General features: G+C 50.5%; 1 non-coding gene across 1 annotated transcript in view; it reads left to right on the top strand.

The window, feature by feature from the left end:
• The first annotated feature begins 8,193 nt into the window (after positions 1-8,193).
• LOC134545771 (small subunit ribosomal RNA) overlaps positions 8,194-8,531 on the top strand; it is a 1,990-nt gene continuing 1,652 nt past the window's right edge. Inside the window, exon 1 of the ribosomal RNA XR_010078773.1 lies at positions 8,194-8,531. This exon is cut by the window's right edge and continues 1,652 nt beyond it. This is a non-coding gene — a ribosomal RNA (small subunit ribosomal RNA).

Here is an 8,531-nt window from a genome sequence, read left to right as displayed (position 1 = left end):
TATTGAGCAGGGAGCCAGAAAATTCTGGCTGCGACCGAGGCCTCTGCGGCCGAGGAAATGGTCATTGGTAATTTTACATGTTAAATTAACATGTGTTTTAACACAGGCTGGGAGATGCAGGCATTCTGGACTTAGAAAAATTTCGAGCAGGGGCCCGAGAAATTCTCCCGGCGACCGAGGCCTCCGCGGCCGGGAGAACTCTCGAAAACCACCTCGTTCGTGGTTGTTTGCCGTGCGGGGCGAATCGGGAAATCTAGCAAATAGCTGAAGACATTCTCCCGGCGATGGAGGCCTCGGCGGCCGGGAAAAACGCCCGCGCTCGGGCGTTGCGCGCCCCCTTGGCAAGGCCCATTTTGGGTTATATAGGGGGTAGTGGTGTCCCGAGGGGAAAAAATTAACATGTTAAATACTGCTCCCAGGCAATTGTAAAATGTCTCGGCGACGGAAGGCACCACTACCCGGCATATTTACGCCCCTCGGACTCCGTGCGCCAGCCTGTAATAGCGAATCGGGACTTAGAAAAAAAATTCGAGCAGGGAGCCAGAACATTTTCCCGGCGATCGAGGCCTCCGCGGCCGAGGAATTTGTCATTGGTGATTTTGCATGTTAAATTAACATGTGTATTAACACAGGCTTGGAGAAGCAAGCCTGCGGGACTCTGCAATACATTGAGCGGGCAGCCAGAAAATTCTGGCGGCGACCGAGGCCTCCGCGGCCGGGGAAATAATCCTCTGTAATTTTACATGTTAAATTAACATGTGTATTAACACAGGCTTGGAGAAGCAAGCCTGCGGGACGCTGCAATACATTGAGCGGGGAGCCAGAAATTTCTGGCGGCGACCGAGGCCTCTGCGGCCGGGATAATAATCCTTGGTAATTTTACATGTTAAATTAACATGTGTATTAACACAGGCTGGGAGAACTAGGCATTCTAGACTTTGAAAAATTTCGAGCAGGGGCCGGAGAAATTCTCCCGGCGACCGAGGCCTCCGCGGCCGGGAGAACTCTCGGCGCTCGGGCTCCGCGTCTACCCATGGGGAGCGGGAAGCCAGAAAATTCTGGCGGCGACCGAGGCCTCCGCGGCCGAGGAAATGGTCCTTGGTGATTTTACATGTTAAATTAACATGTGTATTAACACAGGCTGGGAAAAGCAAGCCTGCGGGACTCTGCAATATATTGAGCGGGGAGCCAGAAAATTCTGGCGGCGACCGAGGCCTCCACGGCCGGGGAAATAATCCTCGGTAATTTAACATGTTAAATTAACATGTGTATTAACACAGGCTTGGAGAAGCATGCCTGCGGGACTCTGCAATACATTGAGCGGGGAGCCAGAAAATTCTGGCGGCGACCGAGGCCTCTGCGGCCGAGGAAATGGTCATTGGTAATTTTACATGTTAAATTAACATGTGTATTAACACAGGCTGGGAAAAGCAAGCCTGCGGGACTCTGCAATATATTGAGCGGGGAGCCAGAAAATTCTGGCGGCGACCGAGGCCTCCACGGCCGGGGAAATAATCCTCGGTAATTTAACATGTTAAATTAACATGTGTATTAACACAGGCTGGGAGAAGCAGGCATTCTGGACTTTGAAAAATTTCGAGCAGGGGCCGGAGAAATTCTCCCGGCGACCGAGGCCTCCGCGGCCGGGAGAACACTCGGCGCTCGGGCTCCGCGTGTACCCGCGGCAAGGCCCATGTTGGGTTATATAGGGGGTAGTGGTGTCCCGAGGGGGAAAAAATTAACATGTTAAATACAGCTTCCAGGCAATAGAAAAATGTCTCGGCGACGGAAGGCACCACTACCCGGCGAATTCCCGCCCCTCTGACTCCGTGCGCCAGCCTGTAATAGCGAATCGGGACTTAGAAAAAATTCGAGCAGGGAGCCAGACAATTCTGTCGGCGACCGAGGCCTCCGTGGCCGGGGAAATAATCCTCGGTAATTTTACATGTTAAATTAACATGTGTATTAACACAGGCTTGGAGAACCAAGCCTGCGGGACTCTGCAATACATTGAGCGGGGAGCCAGAAAATTCTGGCGGCGACCGAGGCCTCCGCGGCCGGGGAAATAATCCTCGGTAATTTTACATGTTAAATTAACATGTGTATTAACACAGGCTTGGAGAACCAAGCCTGCGGGACTCTGCAATACATTGAGAGGTGAGCCAGAAAATTCTGGCGGCGACCGAGGCCTCCGCGGCCGAGGAAATGGTCCTCGGTGATTTTACATGTTAAATTAACATGTGTATTAACACAGGCTGGGAGAAGCAAGCCTGCGGGACTCTGCAATATATTGAGCGGGGAGCCAGAAAATTCTGGCGGCGACCGAGGCCTCCACGGCCGGGGAAATAATCCTCGATAATTTAACATGTTAAATTAACATGTGTATTAACACAGGCTGGGAGAAGCAGGCATTCTGGACTTTGAAAAATTTCGAGCAGGGGCCGGAGAAATTCTCCCGGCGACCGAGGCCTCCGCGGCCGGGAGAACTTCGGCGCTCGGGCTCTGCGTGTACCCACCGCAAGGCCTATTTTGGGTTTTATAGGGGGTAGTGGTGTCTCTGGAGGGAAAAAATACACGGTAAATATTGCAGCCAGAGCCTATGGCAATCTGTTGGCGACCGAGGCCTCCACACCCCGGCAAATTTTCGGCTCTCGGACTGTGTGTATTCCACTGGAGACAGGCCTGCGGGACTCTGTAATATATTGAGCCGGGAGCCAGAAAATTCTGGCGGCGACCGAGGCCTCCGCGGCCGAGGAAAAGGTCATTGGTAAAATTACATGTTAAATTAACATGTGTATTAACACAGGCTGGGAGAAGCAGGCATTCTGGACTTAGAAAAATTTCGAGCAGGGGCCCGAGAAATTCTCCCGGCTACGAGGCCTCCGCGGCCGGGAGAACTCTCGGCGCTCGGGCTCCGCGTCTACACATGGGGAGCGGGCAGCCAGAAAATTCTGGCGGCGACCGAGGCCTCCGCGGCCGAGGAAATGGTCCTTGGTGATTTTACATGTTAAATTAACATGTGTATTAACACAGGCTGGGAGAAGCAAGCCTGCGGGTCGCTGCAATATATTGAGCGGGGAGCCAGAAATTTCTGGCGGCGACCGAGGCCTCCGCGGCCGGGGAAATAATCCTCGGTAATTTTACATGTTAAATTAACATGTGTATTAACACAGGCTTGGAGAAGCAAGCATGCGGGACTCTGCAATATATTGAGCAGGGAGCCAGAAAATTCTGGCTGCGACCGAGGCCTCTGCGGCCGAGGAAATGGTCATTGGTAATTTTACATGTTAAATTAACATGTGTTTTAACACAGGCTGGGAGATGCAGGCATTCTGGACTTAGAAAAATTTCGAGCAGGGGCCAGGGAAATTCTCCCTGCGACCGAGGCCTCCGCGGCCGGGAGAACTCTCGAAAACCACCTCGTTCGTGGTTGTTTGTCGTGCGGGGCGAATCGGGAAATCTAGCAAATAGCTGAAGACATTCTCCCGGCGATGGAGGTCTCGGCGGCCGGGAAAAACGCCCGCGCTCGGGCGTTGCGCGCCCCCTTGGCAAGGCCCATTTTGCGTTATATAGGGGGTAGTGGTGTCACGAGGGGAAAAAATTAACATGTTAAATACTGCTCCCAGGCAATTGTAAAATGTCTCGGCGACGGAAGGCACCACTACCCGGCATATTTACGCCCCTCGGACTCCGTGCGCCAGCCTGTAATAGCGAATCGGGACTTAGAAAAAAAATTCGAGCAGGGAGCCAGAACATTTTCCCGGCGATCGAGGCCTCCGCGGCCGAGGAATTTGTCATTGGTGATTTTGCATGTTAAATTAACATGTGTATTAACACAGGCTTGGAGAAGCAAGCCTGCGGGACTCTGCAATACATTGAGCGGGCAGCCAGAAAATTCTGGCGGCGACCGAGGCCTCCGCGGCCGGGGAAATAATCCTCTGTAATTTTACATGTTAAATTAACATGTGTATTAACACAGGCTTGGAGAAGCAAGCCTGCGGGACTCTGCAATACATTGAGCGGGGAGCCAGAAATTTCTGGCGGCGACCGAGGCCTCTGCGGCCGGGATAATAATCCTTGGTAATTTTACATGTTAAATTAACATGTGTATTAACACAGGCTGGGAGAACTAGGCATTCTGGACTTTGAAAAATTTCGAGCAGGGGCCGGAGAAATTCTCCCGGCGACCGAGGCCTCCGCGGCCGGGAGAACTCTCGGCGCTCGGGCTCCGCGTCTACCCATGGGGAGCGGGCAGCCAGAAAATTCTGGCGGCGACCGAGGCCTCCGCGGCCGAGGAAAAGGTCATTGGTAATATTACATGTTAAATTAACATGTGTATTAACACATGCTGGGAGAAGCAGGCATTCTGGACTTTGAAAAATTTCGAGCAGGGGCCGGAGAAATTCTCCCGGCGACCGAGGCCTCCGCGGCCGGGAGAACTCTCGGCGCTTGGGCAGCGCGTCTACCCATGGGGAGCGGGCAGCCAGAAAATTCTGGCGGTGACCGAGGCCTCCGCGGCCGAGGAAATGGTCCTTGGTGATTTTACATGTTAAATTAACATGTGTATTAACACAGGCTGGGAGAAGCAGGCATTCTGGACTTAGAAAAATTTCGAGCAGGGGCCGTTGAAATTCTCCCGGCGACCGAGGCCTCCGCGGCCGGGAGAACTCTCGGCGCTCGGGCTCCGCGTGTACACGCGTCAAGGCCCATTTTGGGTTATATAGGGTGTAGTGGTGTCTCTGGAGGGAAAAAATACACGGTAAATATTGCAGCCAGAGCCTATGGCAATCTGTTGGCGACCGAGGCCTCCACACCCCGGCAAATTTTCGGCTCTCGGACTGTGTGTATTCCACTGGAGACAGGCCTGCGGGACTGTGCAGTATATTGAGCGGGGAGCCAGGAAAATCTCCCGGCGACCGAGGCCTCCGCGGCCGAGGAAATGGTAATTGGTGGTTTTGCATGTAAAATTAACATGTGTATTAACACAAGCTGGGATGAGAGGAATTTGGCGGCGACCGAGGCCTCCTCACCCCGGCAAAATATCAGCTACCGGGCTCTGCATATTCCTACAGAAGCAGGCCTGCAGGACTCTGCAATATATTGAGCGGGAACCAGAAAATTCTGGCGGCGACCGAGGCCTCCGCGGCCGAGGAAAATTGTCATTGGTGGTTTGCATGTAAAATTAACATGTGTATTAACACAAGCTGTGACCAGAGGAATTTGGCGGCGACCGGGGCCTCCACACCCCGGCAAAATATCAGCTACCGGGCTCTGCTTATTCACATTCAAGCAGGCATTAGGGACTCTGAAAAGTTTCGGGCGGGGAGCCAGAAAATTCTCCCGGCCACAGAGCCCTCCCTCCCGAGAGTCTGTGTAAATGCCTGTTATACAGGCCCCATGAATTCCAGCCTTATAGGTTATTTTAAGTCTCCGTTCGTGGTTGTTCGTAAACAACTGCGATTCGGGATTTTGACCTATTTCCTATGATCATGTTCCCGGAAGTTAGCCAGCCTCTTTCAGTCAAAATCTCATATTTTGGGTACCTTTGTGAACCCATCGATAGGCCCATTTTGGGTATATTAGGGGGACATGCAATCGGGAAAAATTGGAATTATTTGCAATATGGAAAGAATATGTACATAAATGAAAAGGGAGTCCCCCCGAGTTTTCTCGCCCTATATATATTGCAAAAATATCCAATTAATTATTGTGGAACCTGTAGCACCTTTCTATGAAGCAGAATTAACATTACAGAACGGTTTGAATGCTACCACCTCAGTTTCTCTACAATGCATTGGATTTCAAAGAGGTGAATTACTGTGGATGGTACTGTTGTATGGCTAACAAATCGTCTGGGAAACAATGCAGAATTAAATTAAGAAGGTTGTATGTTTTCTGTTACATGGTGGAGGTGCCCTCTAGTACACAGTAAAATGTTTTGTGGACTGCAGCTCCTTGAGGAATTAATTCAGTATGGGTCTTGTAGTGGTCTGAAAGTGGATGATGAAAAAGAATGTATAATGGTATTCAGAGCACCTCGCGGTGAAGCGGACATGCTACCTCAAAATGCTTGATTGATTCATGCCCAGTTCCCCCAAGAAGCGGTACATTGAAAAAATTGATTTACTTTGTGGATGATACTAGCAAATACTATCCGCTGGGGGAAGTAAGCAGAAATTTGGTGGTCGTATGTTTGTTACATGGTAGAGGTGCTTTCTAGTACACAATGAAATGCTTGGTGTACCGCTGCTCCTTGAAGAATTAATTCCATATGGGTCTAGCCGTGGTCTTAACTGTGAACACGAAGAACTATCTAAAGTGGCCTATCTGTCTGAACTGCAATACACAAGCTGCGAGCCAATGCTATACCTTTCTCAGGTAACGAGCTCTTGTGCGGCGATTCGATTGGATGCGAAATGGTGGGGAACGCGTGTCCGGTCGTCTTAACCAAGTAATGGTTCCCCTCTGTTAACAATGAAATGTTTGATGGATCGCAGCTCCCTGAGAGACAAGTTTCAAAGGGGTTAGTCGCGGTCTTCAATCCTGGCCAAGGTGCAGTCACCATCTATAAGAGATACCTGCTTTACTGAAGGGTAGCAAGAGTTCCCTTGCCCGCATGTTGCTCCGTGGGGGTATATCAGTATAAAGGTAGAAGAAGCCATGATCGGAGCTTCGGTGGATGAGATTGGCGGAGAAGACATGTTCTTGTCTATCTGGTAGATCAGGGGGGTGGCAGCTGATCCGGAGAAAGCAAGCGGACTCCCGATGTTCCGTCGACTCCCAATGTACACTTGAAACATGCACATTTGGGTGGCGAGGGGGCGTTGTGGCCATCCGAAAACATGTCTTCATCTCTCTTATTGGTGGACCGCTGCTCCTTGAAGAATTAATTCCATATGGGTCTAGTCTTGGTGATAACTGTGAACACTAAGAACTATCTAAAGTGGCCTATCTGTCTGAACTGCAATACACTAGCTGCGAGCCAATGCTATACCTTTCTTAGGTAACGAGCTCTTGTGCGGCAATTCGATTGGATGCGAAATGGTGGGGAACGCGTGTCCTATCGTCTTAACCAAGTAATGGTTCCCCTCTGTTAACAATGAAATGTTTGATGGATCGCAGCTCCCTGAGAGACAAGTTTCAAAGGGGTTAGTCGCGGTCTTCAATCCTGGCCAAGGTGCAGTCACCATCTATAAGAGATACCTGCTTTACTGAAGGGTAGCAAGAGTTCCCTTGCCCGCATGTTGCTCCGTGGGGGTATATCAGTATAAAGGTAGAAGAAGCCATGATCGGAGCTTCGGTGGATGAGATTGGTGGAGAAGACATGTTCTTGTCTATCTGGTAGATCAGGGGGGTGGCAGCTGATCCGGAGAAAGCAAGCGGACTCCCGATGTTCCGTCGACTCCCAATGTACACTTAAAACATGCACATTTGGGTGGCGAGGGGGCGTTGTGGCCATCCGAAAACATGTCTTCATCTCTCTTATTGGTGGACCGCTGCTCCTTGAAGAATTAAATCCATATGGGTCTAGTCTTGGTGATAACTGTGAACACTAAGAACTATCTAAAGTGGCCTATCTGTCTGAACTGCAATACACTAGCTGCGAGCCAATGCTATACCTTTCTCAGGTAACGAGCTCTTGTGCGGCAATTCGATTGGATGCGAAATGGTGGGGAACGCGTGTCCTATCGTCTTAACCAAGTAATGGTTCCCCTCTGTTAACAATGAAATGTTTGATGGATCGCAGCTCCCTGAGAGACAAGTTTCAAAGGGGTTAGTCGCGGTCTTCAGCCCTGGCCAAAGGTGTTTAGAAATGAATACTTTTCGGACCAGTGGGCAAATTAGTTCACAGCGAGCCCACGGGCCAACGGTCTGCTCCCGCAGTGGGCCGCGCCCGAATGTGGGCACCGATCATATAATTTGAAATCCACTCGCCAAGTACCATGCGAGTTTCTAAGAGCGCGATATATTCGCCAGTGAAAGCCTTGGAAGTTTGGCCTCGCCTACTCCCTAGGAAAATTAATTAGAGATGGAAGGAAAGACTTTGCAATTGCAAAGCGGGTGTCGATATTGGGAAGTCGCCCCCGTACTTGTTGATACAGAAGGAAAAAAAAATGTACATCATAAGATTCGGACCCGGTGCTCTGCGGACCCGGGAGGTTCCTCCGAACGAAAAAAAAAGCTGCTAGCAGCTCCCTGGTTGATCCTGCCAGTAGTCATATGCTTGTCTCAAAGATTAAGCCATGCATGTCTAAGTGCAAGCCAAAATAAGGTGAAACCGCGAATGGCTCATTAAATCAGTTATGGTTCCTTAGATCGTACCACATGACTTGGATAACTGTGGTAATTCTAGAGCTAATACATGCTGAACTGAGTCCCGACCAGAAATGGGAGGGATGCTTTTATTAGATCAAAACCAATCGGCGTGGCTCGTCTGCGTCCGTTTGCTTTGGTGACTCTGGATAACTTTGTGCTGATCGCACGGTCTCCGTACCGGCGACGCATCTTTCAAATGTCTGCCTTATCAACTG

The sequence above is a fragment of the Bacillus rossius genome, unplaced genomic scaffold (assembly GCF_032445375.1).
Source record: "Bacillus rossius redtenbacheri isolate Brsri unplaced genomic scaffold, Brsri_v3 Brsri_v3_scf867, whole genome shotgun sequence".
In the NCBI taxonomy this organism is placed as follows: Eukaryota; Metazoa; Arthropoda; class Insecta; order Phasmatodea; family Bacillidae; genus Bacillus; species Bacillus rossius.
This window is presented reverse-complemented; position numbering and strand designations above follow the sequence as displayed.